Raw genomic sequence first — 20801 nt, 5'->3', positions numbered from 1 at the left:
TACACCAAAAATGCATGGTATTGCCCTGGTGACAATTCTCAGCCAGAAGTGGACATGTGAACTAAGTTTGCCCAATTATAGTCCATGATTTGGGAAGAGATTTCTCCATCTCTTTCACAAGATATGAACAAAGGACAATGATTTACTTAATGTGCCAATAATCTTAGGGCCACGAGGGCCCAAATCAAGGGAAAGCTAACAGATAAAAGATAGCAGAGAAAATTTTAAAACCTGGGTTCTTGATGACATCACTAAGCTACTGAATCTACCAGCCTGGGAACCATCCCTATTTCTTACTATGTAAGATGTTAAATGTTCTTATTGTTTTCGTTAATTTGAATCATTTCATTTTAGTCAAAAGTAACTCTTTTAAAAAAAATTATAATGCTAATAGATGCTTATAATCATGTGAGAAAATACTGAAAAATAAATCAAAGAAAATAAAAGATGTATAACAGAGATACCTAAAGATGCCACTGTTAATTGAAGTTTTGTTGTTGTAGTTTTGCATATACAGGTTATATCTTTTGCAAATGTGATTTGAAAAGCTCTATTTTAATATATTTATCAGTTAATTTTACTGTTTCTTCTATTTCTTTCATTTTTATGATGAGTAGTTTAATGTTTCTTTTTTTGATTTACAAGTATTTTAAATATGCTGAAAATATTCATTCAAACAAAACATTCCATTTATAGTACATAAATACAGATGCAAACATAATCTATTTGGTAATAAATACGGCTCTGTCTTATGTACTCTTTATCCCTCTCAGTGTCAGCCGTGTGCTTTTTAATATAGTAACTGCACAATAAATCCTAATTGAATATACGGTGAAAGTGGAGTGAGAACTGACAGAAATTGGTGACTGATTGTACATTCGTCATCTCTTTTGCTGTTTAGAAAAGCCATTACATTTTAAGATAGATTTTCTAATGGTGTGAGAAATTTTTTAAAAAAACAGTAGCGAAAAAAAAATTCTTTGAATGTCCGTTCAGCTCAAATCTAAAGCAAACTTTCCCAGGCTGAACTTTTTTTTAACATGAGCCAGAAAACTCATGTGTTTAAACAGAGAACTTGAGTGCTTTGACTTCTTATGCCAGACCTCTGGATAACCTTGGGCAGCTGTTCTTCTGTCGTTATTTACTTATTCCAAAGTAAGGGTGTGAAAATGTGGACAGTTAACTTAAGAAATGCTTTTGTTTCTTTGGTAATTGTTTTACAGGCTATTTCATGCTGGTTTTGAATAGCATACAAGGCTATCTCAGACACACAGAATAAATAAATCTTCAACGAGGCTATTTAAAAATATGTATATTTTAGTATCTTTAACAATATTTTTTTTTCTGCTTTTGAATTAGGGACTTTTTTTAAAAACAATAATAATTTGTTATTTTTTTCAGTTATAGTTGGAAACTATATTAGTTTCAGGTGTACAATGTAGTGATTAGACATTTATATAACTCACAAACTGATCACCCCAATTAAATCTAGTGCCCCTCTGGCACTATACATAGTTACTACAATATTATTGGCTATATTCCTTATGCTGTACTTTCTATCTCCATGACTATTTTGTAACTACCAATTTGTACTTCTTAATCCCATCTCCCTTTTTCACTGACCCCCACCAAACCCCCTGCCATCTGTTAACCCTCAAAATGTTCTCTGTATTTTTAGTTTGTTTTTGTTTTTTCATTTATTTGTACATTTTGTTATTTAGATTCCACATATATGTGTAATCATATGACATTTGTCTTCTCTATTTAATTTACTCCACTCAGCAAACTACTCTCTAGGTCCATCATGAAGTATCTTTTTCCATCCCATTACTTTTAGTCTCTGTGTGTCTTTTAACGTGAAGTGAGTCTCTTGTAGGTAGCATATGTAGGGGTCTTGTTTTCTTATCTATTTAGCTCTATCTTTTGATTGGAGCATTTAATTCTTTTTCATTTGAAGTACTCGTTGACAGACATGTACTTATTGCCATTCTTTATTTAGACTTTCAATACATATTTTCTTTCTTCTTAAAGAAGTCCTTTTCCTAAAATACTGGCTTGGTGATGATGAACTCCTGTAACTCATTCTTGTCTGAGAAGCTTTTAACCTGTCCTTCGATTCTACATGACATCTTTGCTGGGTAAAGTAATCTTGGTTGTAAGTCCTGGGTTTTCATCATTTTGGATATTTTGTACTAAGCCCTTCTGATCTGTAGAGTTTCTGCTGAGAAATCAGCTAACAGTCTTATGAGAGCCCCTTGTATGTAACTAATTGCTTTTCTCTTGCCGCTTTTAAGATTCTCTCTTTGATGTTAACCTTTGGCATTTTAATTTTGATGTGTGTTGGTGTGGGCCTCTTTGGGTTCATCTTGTTTGGGACTCTGAATTTCCTGGGATCATATGTCTATTTCCCTCACCAGATTAGGGAAGTTTTCAGTCATTATTTCTTCAGATAGGTTTTCAATTCCTTGCTCTCTCTCATCTCCTGGTACCTCTATAATGCAAATGTTGTTACAGTGATGTTAAATGATGTTGGCCCAGAGGCTTCCTAAACTATCTTCATTTTTTTAGATTTTTTTTCTTGTTGTTGTTCTAATTGGGTGTCCTCTGCTACCCCATCCTCTATGTCGCTAATTCGATCCTCTGTTTCAGCCACTCTGTTAATTCCCTCTAATGTACTTCTCATCTCAGATATTGTATTCTTCACTTTTGACTGGCTCCCTATTATGTTTTCCATCTCTATTTTTATGTTTTCTATCTCTTTGTTAAAGTTCTCACTGAGTTCTTCTACTCTTTGCCTAAGTTCCTTAAGCATCCTTATAACCAGTGCTTTGAACTCTGCATCTGATATATTGCTTGTCTCCATTTAGGTGAACTCTTTTCTGGAGCTTTATTCTCTTTTTTCATGTATGACATGCTTCTTTGTCTCCCCATTTTGGCTGCCTCCCTGAGTCTGTTTCTATGTATTAGGTAGAGCTCCTACATCTCACGGCCTTAGTAGAGTGGCCTTATATAGTAGGCATGCTGTGGGGCTCAAGGGCACAGTCCTGGGATGGTCAACAAATATTTATTAATCATCTACTATATGCTAGACATTTTTCTTGACCTGAGGGTACAAGAGTAAGTGGAAACAGGTAATGCCCTTGAGTTCATAAAGCTTCATTGAGCTTAGAGTTCAGAGGAGACTCATATTCATAAAATAATCACAAAAATAAACACATTGTTACAAGCCAGTTGTCATGAAGGAAAGATAGATGATGTTAAAAGTGATTCTGAGAAAATACGACTTATTGATAAACCATGGAAAATTTTGGTGAAGTGACCAGAGAGGCGTGATTTGAAGAATGTGGATAGGCAAGAGTTTCTTCAAATCTCAGTGGTTAGAGGGTGTGTGGTATTTTCTGAGCAATCAAAACAAGGCACTAGGATTGTAGAAGGGAGAAGAATGCTGTACAAGGGAAGCAGGAGGGATTTGATCACGCAGGGCTTGGAAGAAAGCTTGTCTTCAGTTTTATAGTAAGAAGTAAGGCTGTCTTTCAAAAATATAATATTTATAGTTGTTTAGTTTGCTTATATTAATCATAGAAGATTTTGATATGATAAAGAGTATAAAAAGTAAATAATTTTCTAAATTATTAACACGATCCCTCATCTAAAATATTGCTGTTATGCTGTCTTTTTCTAATCTATTTCTACTACATATAATATTTTTTAGATAATTAAATCCTGTAACATATTATATTTTATGTTGTTATTTTCACTTTATTTTATGTTGTGAGTGATTTTCCATATGATTATTCTTTAAAATGTGATATGTCTTAGTGTTATCTTTATACTGTAAGATTATATCCTAAATTACTACTTTATGTAGCAAATGACAGTATAAATGATATTTTATTGAAATTTTGAGTAACAATATTTCTATTCTTTTTTTGAGTAGATTTTTGGTTACTTAGTCAAAAAGAGTTTTATGTGTCAAGCATAAAATGCTGATTTGTATGTCTTAAAATATAGATTTTTATACTTTACTCATAAGGGATCTAGTAGTATATAAAGACATACACTTAATATTTAGTAGTTGGGCTAATGTAAAATTTACTTATATTTTCTGAATTTAAACACTATAGGAAGTCAAAAGGTTATGTGGCTCTTGTCCTTAAGTTCAATATGTAATTTGACAGTGAATGTATTGATTATGACTTGTCACCATCTCACTGTATGCTTACGTGATCTTTCCTTGATGCATGTGCTTGGAGAGAGAGTAAGCTTTCTGATATCTCTTCTTACAAAACTCTAATCGTATCAGATCAGGGTCTGACCTTAATAACTTCATTTAACCTTAATTACTTCTTTAGAGGGCCCATCTTCAAATGTAGCTCCACTGGGGGTTAGGGCTTCAAGATATTTGAGGGAGTGGGCACAAACATTCAGTCCATAACACCAATCAAATGGTTTCTCTGTCGTATCTATACAGATATGCTGTACTACCACACAGACACAGAAAACTAACAGGAATTCATAAGATAGAAAACAACAAAAAATGAATAAAAATAAAGTAAACCAACAAAAAAAGCAAACCTGTAATTGTTCTACTTCTTAAAAATTCCACTGCTAACATATAGGTGTAATTTCTACAAGTCTTATCTTCTATGTATATGTATTTTAATTTTCTTCCTTTCTAAAGTTAAAGTTATATACTCTATATAGGGTTTTATATACAAATAAAATTTTACTTTAAATATGATGCTGGTTGTTGAGTTGTTTCAATTGTTCTTGATGCTGTTAAGAACATATCCTCATATTTATAAAGGTGCATATTAAATTCACCCCTTCATTCAGCTAATATTTATTGGGCATCTAACATGTGCCAGACACTATTCTAGTGGAGCCTACAGATACACGATACATAAACATAAAATATGATTTCCATTGATACATATGTTATAAAGAAAATAAAGCAGGGTTGGAAAGTATATTTATATGAGGACAAAGAGAGAAAACTATTTCTCATAGGGAAGTCAGAAAGGTTTCTCTAAGAAGTGTTACTTGAATAAAATTTGAATGAAGTGAGGGGGAAAAATTACATGAAAATATAATGGAGTTTTCAGATAGAACTTCAAGTACAAAGACCCTGTTGTGAGTACAGGTTGGTTGGGTCTTAGAATCAGCTAGAGAAGAATGAGACGAAAAGTAGTTAAGAGATGAAACCAGGGGGATAATTTGAGGCAAGATCACGCAAAAATTTTTTAGACATGGTAAAGATTTTGAAATTTACTCTAAGTATGTCAGAAGCCATTGGAAGATTTTGAGCAAAGGAGTAATATAATAAGCTTTGTGTTTAAAGAGGATATATGGGGCTGCAGTGTAGATCAGGAATAAATGGTAGATGTTTGAAAATTTCCTTTCTACTGCCTAAGACTATTATTTTTCAAAAAATATAATGATGTGATTAATTGCACTGATATGTTTCCTTATCTTAAACCATTTGTGCATTCTTGGAGTAGACTGCACTTAATTATATAGTGTATTACATAGATTTTATTTCTTAAGTTGTTATTTACCCTGAGATATTTGAGTTTTCAATAATGAATAATATTTCTTTTCCAAGCTTTATCAGGCAATTGAGAGAAACTAAGGCAGATAATGTTTAAGTTAAAATACAATTTGAGTATCTTATTTATATGTATTTTAGTGTCTTAATTTTTCAATTATTTGTGTCTGAAACATAACTAATAAAGTGATCAGAAAAGAGTTGGTGAATGTAAAAGTACATTTAGATTAGCAACATATATTTTTTTAAAATGAATAGGTTGTAATCTGTATTATCCACTTTTAGCTGCTAGTTGGGAAGTGAGAAATCAATCTAGCATCTGAAACAATATAGAGTCTTGGCAAAAAAGCATTTTCCTGATTTAGAAGCTTCTCATTCTTTAAAAGAACAAAGAAATAATAAATAAATGAATGGATGGATAGATAGATGATAGATGAATAAATCACCATTTTCACAGTACTTTTCAGAATACAGAGCTCCTTTCACCAACATTATTTTATTGTAAACTCACAACAATTTTACAATAAATGTTCTAAGAAGTGAGCTATTCAAAGGTTTTAATAGAGGCAGTGAATTAAAGTGGTTAAGAACATCCAGGATGCCAGAATACAAGCACTATTTGTGCCTCTTATCACATGTATAATATCTGATAAATAACCTCTTTGCTCTCCAGTTTTCTCATCTGTAAGATGGAGAGAATAATATTTCATGGTTTTATTGTGAACATTAAATGAATAAGCCATTTAGAACAATGCCTGTGGAATAGTATGTGTTCAATAAATATTTGCTTACAAAGATGGTGGGGGTAGTGATAATTGTATGGAGTTGAACTAGCCTCAGACAGTTGTTTCAAAGTAGTGCTCTTTCCACTAAACAAAGCTAATAAAAATACAATCAGAAAGGCATGCTAAGCAATTTGCTCTATCAGCTCAATATTCTCATATAGAAGAGAGATAATGCTTAGCATTTGGCACAGTAAAAGTGTCATGGTTGTTGTGCGCACATTTAGCTAAATTAGAGACCCAATTATTTTAAGGCTAAGTTATTTATATAAATATAGCATGATGTTAGAGAGACAGTAGCAAGATACACACTTGCCAGAGATTTGCTACATGTTTCTACTGGCTATAAACAGTTCTTTCAAAGGCATCGCTTCCTGCATCACCTTAAAAGCCATTTAATCCAGTTTTCCTATATGTGTCCATATGGAAGATGGTATTTTGCAATGTTACTCATCTAATCAGGAAACAATGTCATTTTCAGAGATTGGAGATGACTATGTTATTTGACTAGGGTTGTTTGTCACTCCCCTACCTTCATCACTAAGCATGGCAATGGGATTCTGCATTCAGTGGCACCTGTGTATTCAAAAGCTTTTACTCCCCTTCATTCTGAATTTGTTCAATTTGGAAGCACAGCCAAGCTCTAAAAGTTATATACCAGCTGGGGAGGAGGAGAAGATAAAATTGGGCCAGAAAAATTCATTCCAGACTACCTGAAGATGTATTTCTAAATGTACCAACTTACTTGAAAATCTTCTACATGAAATGAATTCATGTATTACCTGACATAAATAAATGTATAATACCACAAAAATTTTTTTCATAGTTTTTCATAGTGTAATAAAATTAAATACAAGCATATGAGTAGTTAGTCCTGTTTATGTTATCCTCTCAAATATTTGGTAGTGACAATTCTAGAACCTGACATTGGCAAGTTTTTGCCACAGTGGTCATAGTATCTTTGTGTGTGTGAGTGTAGTCAAATAATAGAGCGCCATTTCAGCTGAACATGTAGTTTCTAGAAGTTTCCTTTTTTTTTTCTTTTGGTGAGCATTTCAAGTTGAATTGTGTGTGTGTGTGTGTGTACATGTGTATGTGCATGTGCACATGTGCAAACGTGCACACACACACACTTGAACTATCTGCCTTTAACGGTCAGTGTTTTAAAAAGTACTCTTGGAGAAAACATTAGCCTTATTACTATGTACCTTGTTAACAGTAAATGCATGTGTTTTATTTAAATTAATAAATAGGAAAAGATTGAAGGTATGAGATTGCTTTCAGAAATATACAAGCTAACATTTCTTAGAATTCATATATTTATAAAATGCCTCTGTAGTATCTTCCTATTACTCACTCTTCTCTGGAGTAATAATTTATCCAATAAACCCTTCTGCAAATATAAAGTCTGCCTCAACTACTTAGTAAGTTGTTTTTAAATTTAGTTATTCCTCGTGCTCTTTTAAATGTCTTTTGTTAAAACAGTTTTAATCATGAGGAAATTGGGTGAACTCATGACTAAAACTCTTCAGAGAATAGTCTTGAAATTCTGGCATCATATTTCCCAAGCAGTCTTTCTGTCTCAGAAAATGATTTATTAACTGGAGTTCAGCTGCCTTTTGCTTTTGTTGTCGATGACAAAAGGCATGTTTAAGCATGTTAAATTGGCTTAACAGAGTGGACAGAAATGATGGTTTACCGTAGCAGAATTTGCTGCCAATGCATATTTCTTCTTTGTGTTACATATAAGGAATAGTTAATCTGACCTCAAAGGAAAGAAACATATGCTCCCCTAGATAAGGTTCTAGAGATGAATGAGTCTGTCTGCTATACAGCATTTGTTGGTCACAGAGAAGGAAGAAAAAAAGGAGGATAGGAAATAAGCAGAAAATGAGACTCACTGAAAGCCTGATTCCAAAGGGAAAAAGTGAGGTAAAATAGAGAAGTGACATCTGAAATGGAAGGGAAGTGGGGTGAATGGATGGGGAACATAAAATAAGCCCAGGTATATTGGCAGTCGGCAGTTTCTCTGAGGTCATATTTGTTATTTGTCCCTTAGCAAATGTTTCTGGAATGTTAAACAATCAATGTGCCTGCTCTAATGAATTAGGAAGTCAGAAACAAATAAATAAGCTCAATTTGGGGACTAAGGTCCATCAATGATACAATTTTAACAGGCACAAGCATCATCCAAATTCTATTTTGGGCTATGTCTTTATGTATTGAATGAATTAAGACTGCACAGTTCTTGGTCCAGTTTGGTGTGGTTCATGTAGCTGGAAACTGAAAATGGTGGTTTCACCTCATTCCTATCATTAGGACAGTTCCGGACAGCTGTATGCAATTTCCACAACCATCTCATTTTGTGTCTGCATCTCTTACTCTCTACCTTTTCTCTGTTCAATACTACTCTACTCCATTTCCTAAAATGATTATATTTTATTTTGTTAAAAATGCTCATTATCCTAGGTAAATACTCCTTGACCTTCCAACATTACTTGAATTATTGAGTGCCACTTTATTCTTATAATGGATCCTCTTATTTTCAAGATGCTTTACTTACTTGATTCTCTACCTTTCTGCTCATTTCTTGTTTCCTTTCTCTCTTTCAAAATGTTTTTAAACCAATCATGGTCAGGCAGAAAAGTGCTTTTTTGTTAAATAAATTTGGAAAATACTAAAAATTAGAACATTTTCTTGATGATTCACCATAGCATATTAGATTCTTTTTCAAGTCCTAGCACAAAGAAACCTGTTTGTGTTTAATCAACATCTAGCACAATTTTAAACTCTTTTTGGTTTCTTGTTTGTTGCTATGCTTTACAGGATCATGTGTCTGTAGATAACTCTGTATAATTGGCCCTAGTTTCCATCTCAAGCATTAATCCAATAGTTCCAGCTACCTATTCAATATTTTTGTCTGAATATTATGCCATAATTCTGAATTCAATATTAAAAGACACTTTATTTTTCCCCTTAATGAAAATATTTATCAATTGGCTTCAATGAGTCAGGTACTCTATCTGTTAAGGATAGAATGATAAACTAGACATTGTTTCTGTGGTGAAGCCAAGTAAACAAAGTCAGATGGAGTTTGGGATGGACGAGGACAACCAGAGAGACTGGAAAGCTAAACCAAGCTCAAATCAACAAAAGCATTGAATATCATATTATGGAGTTTTGAGTTTTCTTTGACAAAAAAGGCAGCCATTGGTGAACGTGTTTTAAAACATGTTGTAAAGCACATTTCTTCAAAGAACTGATAAGCAAAGAGGAATTTAAAAAGCAGTTAATGGGAATCAAGAGAAATAGATAATAAGTGATAGGTGAATATGATCACAAAGAAAAAAAGAAAATTTGATGATAGGAATTGCTTATTTAGGAGACATTAGTTCAAGGGCCTGGTAATTTAATACAAAGATTCTCACGTCTAAGTCACAAAACTCCAGTTTTTCTAGGACCATTTTGTTTTAAATAAACTGTTGGTTAAGCAGCCATTGCTCAACCTGCCAGCCTTCTCTGGGATTGCCCAATCAGTGCCCTGGGCCTGGCATATCCCCCTATATGGAAGACAGGTGCTGAGTTGTCACTTGGCCACAGATCCTTCTTTTGGATTAGGAGAAAACTTCCCCATGTTCTGGGGAACTTCCTTATACTGCTTATGTGTGTGTCATATGGTACCTGACCAGCCTACCAGTAGAACTGCCCTCCCCACAAGGTAAAGGGGTCTGTACGTCCAGTCCAATAGGGATGCTGCAGTCTACAGCCCTGTGTTGGCCAGTGGAAGGTACCTACCAGCCATGGGAAACCTGCACATACTACACGTGCTCATCTTGGTACATCTCTTTTCCTTCTGTGAATAAAGCTGATTTCAACAAGCGTCTTGTGTTTTGAGTCCTCTGGTTTCTCTGAACCCAGAGAAGATGCAGTGGGCCACAGTCTGCAGACCCGTCTTTCTGGGGGTTGATGTGATGATCTCTCCTGTTCTCCTTACCATGAGAATCTTCACCTGGGATTAGTCGCTGGATCTTCCTGCTCAACATAAACACCGCAAATTGTAAGAACTTGAACAGGGGGTAAAATCACTGAGTAGAACAGTGTGATTTGGTGACTGTTCAGTAACCATACATGAAGTGAAATTCAGTCCCTGATGAAGGAAGAGAGTAAAAGGGAACCTTAAAAAGCTGATGGTTCCCTTTCACACCCGTAGACAGTGTGAGTTTGAAGGGATGTTTTGGACATCAACTGGCTGTTTTGTTATTGAATGATAAACTTTGGGCTAAGAGTCTTGAACCATTATCTAGTTTCAGTAAACTTGGAGGAAATTTTCAACGCTTTTAGCAAATATTAGGGAAATACAATATAGTATCAATAATATATTGAGTATTCAGTATGTGCCAGGTCACATGTTATATGAATCATCTCCATCTACCTATTATTATTCCCACTTTAGAGAAAGGAAAATTGAGGCTCAAAGGGGTTAAATAACAGCCAGTACTGGCAAAGTCCAGCTAACTTTAAAGTTTGTGCTTTTAAACCCTGTATGCTCTCAATTGTATTTCAAACAAGAGAAAATGATTCCCTTTCTCATGATTTCAGGGGTGCCTGGAAGCTCTTTTGGCCTTAGTTTGGATTAAAACTGCTAAAAATCATTTTCTTTAACTGTATTTCTTAAAAATTCTGTTATGCTAGTCAATATATTAATAAAACTGGGAACTATAAGCCACCATCAGAAAATACTTATTCCGTTGGTTATATGTTCACCTGGATCAAAGACGTTATCTTCTTAATACCAGGAGGAATGGCTCAGATTTTCCCCCAAAAAGAATGTGGAAATTCACATTCTATATAAATGATTCACAAATTTCAATATGATCATTCAAAAAAAGTAAGAGTATTATTATGAGAGATATCACCAAAAGTAATTAAAATTAGGGTACAAAAAGCTCTAATGATGATAACAGCAAATAGCTGATATCGTTCCCTATGTCTAATAGATGTCTTTAAAATTCTTCTATTTTTAGCTTTTGAAATATCATCTTGGCTTCTGGGTGAATAACACTACTACAGAACTTGGTTTTGGATACTATGCTTAAAAGGAAACAACCATACCATTTTAAAGTGTCAGCAGAGATATATGTACAGACAGGAATTAAATTACTCCTACAAAGAGTCTCAGATTGAGTCATTAAGACCAACTTCATCAGTGCCCTGGGAAATGTTATATCATATCTACATGGGCAAGAAATAGCTATGTCATATTTTAAAGGCAAATCATTGATCTTGTATTCTTCTCAGCCTTGAAACACATAATAAAGTGCAGGGGAAAAAAAGGAAACTGTTCTAATTATTTTCCCCAAGACAAGGGTTAGAAAGGCCTGGACCTAACAGCTATGACTGTATCAATTTCAAGGTAGTAAGAATAGATGCTCAACCTTGAACAGCCTGAACAAAACCCTGCAGAACTTCTACATGCTCACAGAGCAGGTACAGAAGACTTAATGAACAAGGTCTTTCAATACAAGTAGCTCATACATTTTCTCTTAAGTTTTCTGCTGAAGCTGAAGGCTGAAATAAAATAGAAATGGACAATTCTCACCTTAGTGACATTTACTGACAGCAAAAGCGATATTATAAATAGAGTTCATTCTGCAAATTATCAGAAACCAAGCCTTTCACTCTTAACTGGGAAACATTTGTAGAGGCAAAGGTTATGTTGAATTAATACATAAAGCAAGGACTAAATCCTCTTCTAATACAATCCAGGTCAGAACTGTCCTTTTGTAGAGGTGTTCTAGGGGACTTTGTTCCCATGGGCCATAGAATTTTCCACCTTCACTTTATTCAGTAAAGCTTTATGTTCCTTTTAATGGGGTACCCTACTTTTTGTTTCCATGATTAGGGAAATGGGCTAAATATCTATGGAAACATAACATATAGGCTGAAACTCATTGATATTAACCTAAAGGTGATTCCTTTTACTTTATCAATTGAGGGAGAGAAGTAAGAAAAGAAATACTCTCTTGGGGTTCAGATTTAAATGGAAGAAAATGATAAGCAGGAAGAAAAACCATATGGAGAAAAAGTTCGGCTATTTAATATGGGAGCAATATGTCCTACTCTAACGCTTGCAGAGGCATTTCACATGGGGAGGCATGCTTTGGTGCTGCATTAAGTGCTATTGGAACAGATGAGTCAAGAAAACAGCCAAAGTACAAACACATTTCTCCTGATGTTCACAGAGTCAGGCTTTCTTCTCGGAATGGAGAAATATTTTAATAATGCCAAGGCAGTAGGAATAAAGTCATGTCAGCTTAATCTCTAGGCAGAGTTTTTTCCATGGCATCATTAGCAAGTACTCCCTAAAAAAAGGGAGCCAATTCTGATAGCCAAGTGAGAATACTCGGCCCCCATCTTCATATACAGAATACAAGTTATTTCAAAGGTTACTGAGAAAAACTACCATTTCCCTTGTAATACTCAAATAGAATTCAGTGGAAAAACAATATCTGTGCTCTGTTTTAAGAAATTTACTAAGATCAGATTATCCAAATACATCGTAAGCTTTATTAACAATATATAAGTCTAATAGTTTCTTTACTGTTTTAATATTAAAACAAAGTAACTTAAAATTTTTATTTTAAAAGGAGTCAGAAGAATGTATATATAGAAGGTTTTCCCAGAATCTTGTTATATTTAAAAGTGAATGCTGATTCAATTCTAATCATTTGCTTGGCTTAGATTAGGAAAAATGTTCTCTGTAATTCAGGTAAAGTGGTCTTAAAAAAAAAAAAAAGCAAGTTTTTAACTTCTAAGTGATGAAGCTTGTTGCTCAGTAGGCTTCTCAGCTGGTGCATCTGGCTCCATGACAGTGGGTGTCAGGTTCTATCTGTCATGATGCTCCATGTGACATCATGGATCAGAGAAGATTGCAGACGATGAAAGGAGATGGTGTCACCTCGCAATATGAGGTCTCAGCTGGTGAAAGTCTCAGAAACCCTCCAACTCATTATTAAAAAGAACACAAATTGGAGATGAAAAGTTCAGCTTGCTGGGAAACTTGAATTTTATTTGGTTCAAAATATTATCTCAGAAAAAGTAAAGAGCACATGGGTGTTAAAAAAAATTCCAAAGTTAAGTTCAGAGATTTTATCTGGTTTGGAGATAGATATTAGAATATTACTACTAACTCGGCTCAGGTTTCGCCTCATGGGACACTTCCTAAATTATATCATTTATTTGAATATTATTTAAAAAATACTTTTAAGTTAGCTGGGAAATACTATTAGTTTTCTAAGTGATGATACAATGTATTCTGATATTACTTAAATCTACACGGATATTTATTCCTTCCAGAAATAGATTTTTTTTCATAGTTTTTTTGTTGTTGGCACTCAATGACACCTATGACCTTTATACAACAACTCTGTGTTTATATGATATCATATTATATGGGAGAAACTGAGGCTGGTCTTGGTTAAGAAGCAAATCTATATAGAAAAAGCACAGAGATCTACTTAGTAAAGTTAGGAATAAAACTACAGAATGTTAGACTTGGAAAGTTTCTTAGAAATCATCTAACTAATCCTTAAAATGTAAAGACATGGCTCAGAATCCTAACTTTACTCTTTATTAACTGTGTGTACCTGGTAAATCAGTTAATCTTAAATCTCAATTTCCTCATCTAGTAAATGACAGATAATATTACTTACCTCCTAAGGTGGGGGCAAGGATGAAATGAGAAAATGACAGGTTTGCAGGGCATCACACATAGTATATCCTCTTTAAATGATAGTTTAATTATCTACAAGATACACCTGTGTTGAAAACGTCAGGAGACCACAGTTGTGGATTATGGATTATGTGATTACATAAAGTAATGATAAGGGATACATAATTTAGTACTCTACTATTTAAATTCAGAGTCTAACTTGCCAGTTCCTAATGGTATAAACTTAAGCATTTCACTTGACTTTTTAAAAAATTAGTTAATTAATTAATTATTTTTGACGTTGGTTAACGAAATCCAGTAAGTTTCAGTGTACAATTTAACAGTAAGCAATATATATGTATATATATACACACACACATATATATATATATACACATATATATATATACATATGTATATATATATATATGTGTGTGTGTGTGTGTGTGTGTGTGTGTGTGTGTGTGTGTATACTGCATTGTGTGTTCCCCACATGTATATGGACAATAGACTAGTGGTTACCAGAGGATAGGGGAAGGAGGGAGGTAGATGGGGTAAAAGGTGTCAAATACGTGGTGACAGAAATGAATCTAACTATGGGAAGGAATTCACTTGATTTTTTGAGCCAGTTTTCCTATTTGTAAGCCATGGGTTAAAATATTCCTCTTTGTAAGAGTTGTTGAAGACAATCAAACTATAGCAAATTTACCATTTATTGAGGGCTTAATCATATCGTAGGCACAGTTCCTAGGTAATAATTGTTTTACATATATTAAGTGAAAAACTGTTCATGAAAGCTGTACAAACTATAACGCTATATGCAAATATTAGTTAATATTAACAGTTAATGCTGAGTAGCACCCCACGGTTTCTGAGTCATTAACTAAATAGCTGCATGGCTTCAAGGCCTAATAATTACACAGAGAAAGAAAAGAGGGTGTACTTAGTCCCCAAGTAATTTTGAACTCTTAAAGAGCCTGTAGGGTTTTAAAATCTGTGCTAATATCAAATTTCAAATAATGCAAACATTCAGGTTCGATTTGCCCTGTGCTATGGGCAATCTCTCTTTTCTTAGTTCAAATTTTTGAGGTATCTGCCATTAAGCAAGTGTGTACATGAACTTAACGGGGCTATATAATCTTTTATGGATGGACTCAGTAGAAATTAAAGTACATATTATTATTCTGATTTATCATAAGAGGAAACTGAGGTTCACAGGCCAATCAACAGAAAGTTAGAGAGTCAGCACTTGAAGCTAACTTTTAAATTTCCAAGTCTAAACCACCTTCTACTGTGTCTGAGGTACAAAGAAGAAAAGCTAATTTAACACATGCTTTCTGAAGTTCAAGCTCTATCAGATCAATTTTATTAAAAGATTAATCTAATTTACTTTGAAAAATGATTCCTGGGCATCTTATGTATTAAAAAATAAATTTCTTCCAAAAGTTTTATATCAGTTAATTATTTTTGTATTCCTGAGTGATTATGAAAAACTCTTGTGAAATGTGCAGATCATGTATTTTTTGAGGACAAAAATTATAATTTTCATAGTCCCTCTATGGAAATAGAAAGCAAGCTAGATAATCTTTGTTCAACTCTGGTGCTATATTTGTTTTTTGTTTATTTTTGTTTTTCCTCTAAATTTTATATATACGCTCATTTTTTCCCTCTAAATTATACACACACACACACACACTCTCTCTCTCTCTCTCTCTCTCCTCTCTCTCTCTCTCTCTCAAACACAAGACAAGTATTGGGTAGTTAGATATATAATTTTCTAATCAGTATCTGTTATTAGGGATAAAAACAAAAATAAATCCCTTTGGGGTGAAAAATCTTTTGGGAATTGGCTTATCATCATATATTCTGTATAGAATTTTAGAGCAGTAAATATACATTTAATGAGAATTTTTCGAACATCTTTGCAGGCAAGGTGTTACACAAGGCACTAGGGTGGCTTCCTGCCTTGAAAGAGGTTAATAATCTAGTGAGTGATATGGACAGAGACAGAACATTTAACTCATAGGGAAGTATTAGGCCAGAACATATAATGGGTCCTTTGCCTTGCCTGGATGTGCAAGCTAAGCTTCTCCTAGTGCTGTATCCATTCATTCAAGGCATATCATTATGAGTCTATCAGATACCAAGAATTTTACTAGTCTCTAGTGATACCACCATAAAATTAACAGAAAACTATAAACCTTGTCCTCGAGGAGTTTAATCTAATTGACAATGACTATGCTATTACAACATAGGTTAATATCATGAGGTAGACAGTAGAAGAAGCTATTGGAATATATAGGCCGAATACTGCTCATACTTGGGCACTCAGGAAAGGCTTTCTGAAAGAAATGACATCTGTAGAGATAAACACGAAAATAAAGCGATACTTGTCTGAGCTGCAATATATGTTTTGATTTTTTCCTTTTTTGTACACTGCCTTTACACCTCATTTATTTTTGATTATTCATTGTCTCTCACCCCGAATATGAGTTTCAGAAGGGTCACTGCCATCTAGTCACAGGCTGAGAGCTATTTCCGCGTGTTCCCCAGCACCTGCGGCAGAGTTAACACTGATTCCGATTAGCTCTGGGTCAGCTGTGCTGCGAGGAGAGGGTTTCAACCACCCTGTAGTCCTGATTTCTTTCTTAGAGTGAGTCTGAGGAAAATACATTCACAAGACTCCTCTTCCCCTGATTTTTCCTGCTCACTCCCTGCCCTCTCTCCAGAGCAGGCTGCATTTTCTCCCTCAGCCTGCAAGCTTCTGTTTTCTGCCTGGCTGCGCTCACCGCCTTCCTATGGCCCCTCAGGGGATTGCCCTCTTATTACCACAATTACAATCTGTACACATTTCATTAAACTAATATCGCTTTGCACAGGCTTTCTCCACAGAACTGCACAGCTGGAGGCCCATTTCTTTTCCTCAGCTTAAACACTTTGACAGGTTAAGAAAGCTATTATGGCTGAATAACAGGTGTTGCAAAACAATGTGCATTTGATGTTTAAATGAGAGAGCTTCTTTATTGACTGCCTTTATTGCAGCTAAGGCTCTCCTTTTTCACAATGACTGGATTTTTATTGTTTTTACTGCTTTTTAAAGTGTATTCTGTTGTTTCGAAATAGGTCTGAAGTGAGTGTGTGTGATTATTTGTTATTCTGCTGTCCTTTCTTTTTTATTATTATCTGTGTTTCTTGCTTTACTTTCCAGGTGAAGAATAGTTGCAGAAATAGAAGAGTTTTATTCTCTCTCTCTCTCTCTCTCTCTCTCTCTCTGCCCCCTAGAAGCACACCCATTTCATGAACAACTCTCTGAGGGCCTCTACTGGGATCCTTCTCCATTATTTTACTTCTATTTATACTGCCTACCTCAGTATGCTCACCCACCTTCCACTGACCCAATGAACTGGCTCCCAAATGAGAAACAATAAAATACTAATGGAGGAGTGGTTTAGTGTTGTATTTCCTACCTGAACATAACTGTCACATTCTTTGTTCAGAACTTTGCTGCATAGAACGTATACACTGATATATAAGTTTTGGCATTTATCCTTTATCTCTTGACATTTTGCTTATTTTTCCTTATATTCATCAATGTTGAGGAAATCTTTATTCCTTTTCTCTATTTCCTCACCCAATATCATGCTCAGCAGGATATAGTCTGCTTTATTATTTCAGTATAAAATGACTTTTGCTGAAGAGACAGTCAATGGTTAAAATACCATTTTTCAAAGGCAAGTGGTCAGTGAAAGAGAAAACATGATTACGAAAGCATAGAAATGGATGGAAATAAAAGATGGCTTTAAAATATTTAGATTTGTATCTTTAAGTATCTAATGTAGTGCTTTTCATATTGTAGGCATTCAAAAAATGCTTATTAACTCAATGATAAACCATGACATACTTTTAAAACCAAAATCTAGATTTTATGTTTACTTACATTTTATGGTAGTAAAAATCAGAAAGAAAAAAGAAAAGGAAGGAAAAAGTTCAGAGTTTCTGTTAGCAGCATATTTTCAGTTTTTACTGCATTCAAAATCATATTCATTATAATTACTTCCTTTGTGTTTTCGTGAGACCAAATGAAGTCATTTCAGTGATTAAGTGAGACACATGGTTTACCCGACATATGTGTATTATCCACTATGGTTGGGTCAGTGGCTTCCTACATGCCTTCAGTACCTAGGGCATTTCTGAGGACAAATTAAGTGCTCAGTAAATTATCGCTGACTGAATTAACCTTAGTTCCTTTGGAGATGAAGAATTTTTCACCTGGATTTCAGACTTCTTGAAATTCTAAGTACAATTTGTGTATATGCACAGGAATCAAGCAGTAAGAATTCTTGGTTTTCATTTGATTCAGATCTGTGATTCCAAAAAGTTTATGAATCCCTCCTTTAGAGCAAAGTACTTTGAATGATAATTTAATAAAAATTTAGTAAGTAATTGTTTATTGAGCCAATAGCTTAAGTATGTTTTTTTCTATTGTAAAGTTTTGCCTAGTTGAACATGGAATTTAGCAAACTGGGTAAAATTTACTTGATCTCATAAAAGTATAATCTTAAATTGTTTGTCTCTCCCCAGAGCCAGAGACTATGATCCTCAACCTAAAATTGTGATGCTAATTAATATTTTTAATATCAACATCCAAACTTGTAAGCTCTTTGTAGTTTAAAAGTGCTTTCTCATTTACAAGACAACAGAATTCCATCCCGCTAGAGTACTGATTCACCAGTATCCCTGGGAACAGGTGAGGCCTGTCCTATCTTCAGGGATTTCCAAGTACAGCGTGTGTCTAAATATCTGTGATGTCTAACTCAATTATTAAAAATAAAAAAATTAGTAACTCTATGTTTATGAGGTACATTTCTCCTAAGAATTTCAATGAACTTTGTAGAGCAGGACTATTATCTTCCTTACTTAACAGATCAGGCAACTAAAATGCAGATATCATTTGATGATTTTTCTCATGGCTATTTGGCCCATGCATGGAAATGCAAATCAAAATATTAACCCTGATTTTTTATTGGTTGCTTGCTTCTAACCTAATAAATACAGAAAAAAAAAATTTAATAGTTATTTATAACTTTAGAAATATCTTTGCAAAAAATATTTTAGTATATATTTCTCTTTCTGGTTAGAACTGAGAAAATAATTTTACCTTAGGAAATTGGTTTTAAAATGAAAGAAAAAAACATTCCATATGTTTGAGCCAACAAATTTAAATAAAATGTTACAAACACAACATGTTAAGATGTAGTAAAATAGTACATGATACAGTAGTGAATGAAAATCCATTCTGATTGTTTTTTAGAATCATCTGCTCTCTTCAGATAATTCCATAGCTGTGGGTAATGCATGAATTTTCAGGGCGAGGTTTTGCTTGAAAGATGAATGAATGAAAGATGGCTATCGAAATGAGAAGATTTTGCTTTTCAATTTTTCTTTAAGTCTCAACTATATTAACTAAATTATTTACCATTACATGTATTCCATTTATTATGTTTATACTTTGGGCCATTTTGAAACTTTGCATCTTTAGGTATTTATGTAAAAGAGTATGAAAAAGTTGAATTCAGTTTTGCCTTTATACATTTCATTCTTTTGAAAATCATTACAAGGTATAACTATGTTTGAACAGGTTCTCTGATTTAGCCTATTGAAAATAATAGAATCAGTTGCCCAGAACAGTTCTGTCAATTAGATTGTATCTGTGCTGTCTTTCTCTTGTCCTAGAAATTCATCTTCTTGAAAGCATTTGTGTTATTGAAAGCAACAGAGCCTGGCAAGGCTGGCCATTACCTTTACTTCATTTACATTTTTGTCCAATATTTTTCCCCAAGTTCCCTTGTCACCCGTGAAGTCCCCATCACTCCACTGCATCACATCAGGCACCCTCTCAGCCACACAGAGGCAGCCTGCTGTGTGAAAATGAACTGGGTACAAAGGGCAGGTTCCTATGGGTCTGGGGCTTCCTGAACTTTCCCTTAGGCCGTCAGCAACTGGGATGAGCCTCGTACAAAACTGTTTTTCGGTCTCTGGATTTTCCCATTTCCAGGAATGATCATTGTTGCATTACCTCTAGGATTTGAAAACACAGCATGATGTCTGTGGGTGGTACAATTTCCTCTGCTGGAAGAATGAAGGCACAATGGGAAATTAAAGTCGCAAAGAGCAAAAGGGTGAGTGCAGCAAAGCAGAAGACATTAGAATGGTGTTCCATTGTGACAGCAAATATTCCTTCTTGAGCGTGTGGAAACAGTAAGAGGATTACACACTCATCTGCCTGGTTACGGACAACAGGCACCATGTATAAATGCAGTTTTTAAATACAATAGGAAAACTGGAGAACTTATTCAGTCTGGAGATTAACTCTAAGCAGAAAAGAACATGTCAGAAAGAAAAGAAGTATGTAATTCATTTAATAAGATTAATTTTCTACCCAGTAAATGCTAAATAACATACAAAAAATTCCTGGGTCATAAAATAAAAATAAATTTTGAATTATTTTTTGGCTTCTGATGAAAAAAGTCTTTAGCATTTGTCAAGATCTCTCAAATGTTTTCTTTATCTAAACCACCATTTCTTAAATTAGAGCATGTATTATAATTATCTGGGACTTGATAAAAATACACAGGCTCCGGTCTTATTCTGCATCAATATGTTGGCCTCGAGATTCTCTGGCAGCTTTCTTTCTTTCCTTCTTTCCTTCTTTCCTTCCTTCCTTCCTTCCTTCCTTCCTTCCTTCCTTCCTTCCTTCCTT

At 34.2% G+C, this 20801-nt stretch overlaps 1 pseudogene; it reads right to left on the bottom strand.

The window, feature by feature from the left end:
* The window catches only part of LOC102881541, a 59707-nt pseudogene that overhangs the window by 19740 nt on the left and 19166 nt on the right, over positions 1-20801 (bottom strand).

This window comes from Pteropus alecto, unplaced genomic scaffold, assembly GCF_000325575.1.
Source record: "Pteropus alecto unplaced genomic scaffold, ASM32557v1 scaffold63, whole genome shotgun sequence".
In the NCBI taxonomy this organism is placed as follows: Eukaryota; Metazoa; Chordata; class Mammalia; order Chiroptera; family Pteropodidae; genus Pteropus; species Pteropus alecto.
The sequence above is the reverse complement of the archived record's forward strand: the minus strand, read 5'-3'. Positions and strand labels throughout refer to the sequence as shown.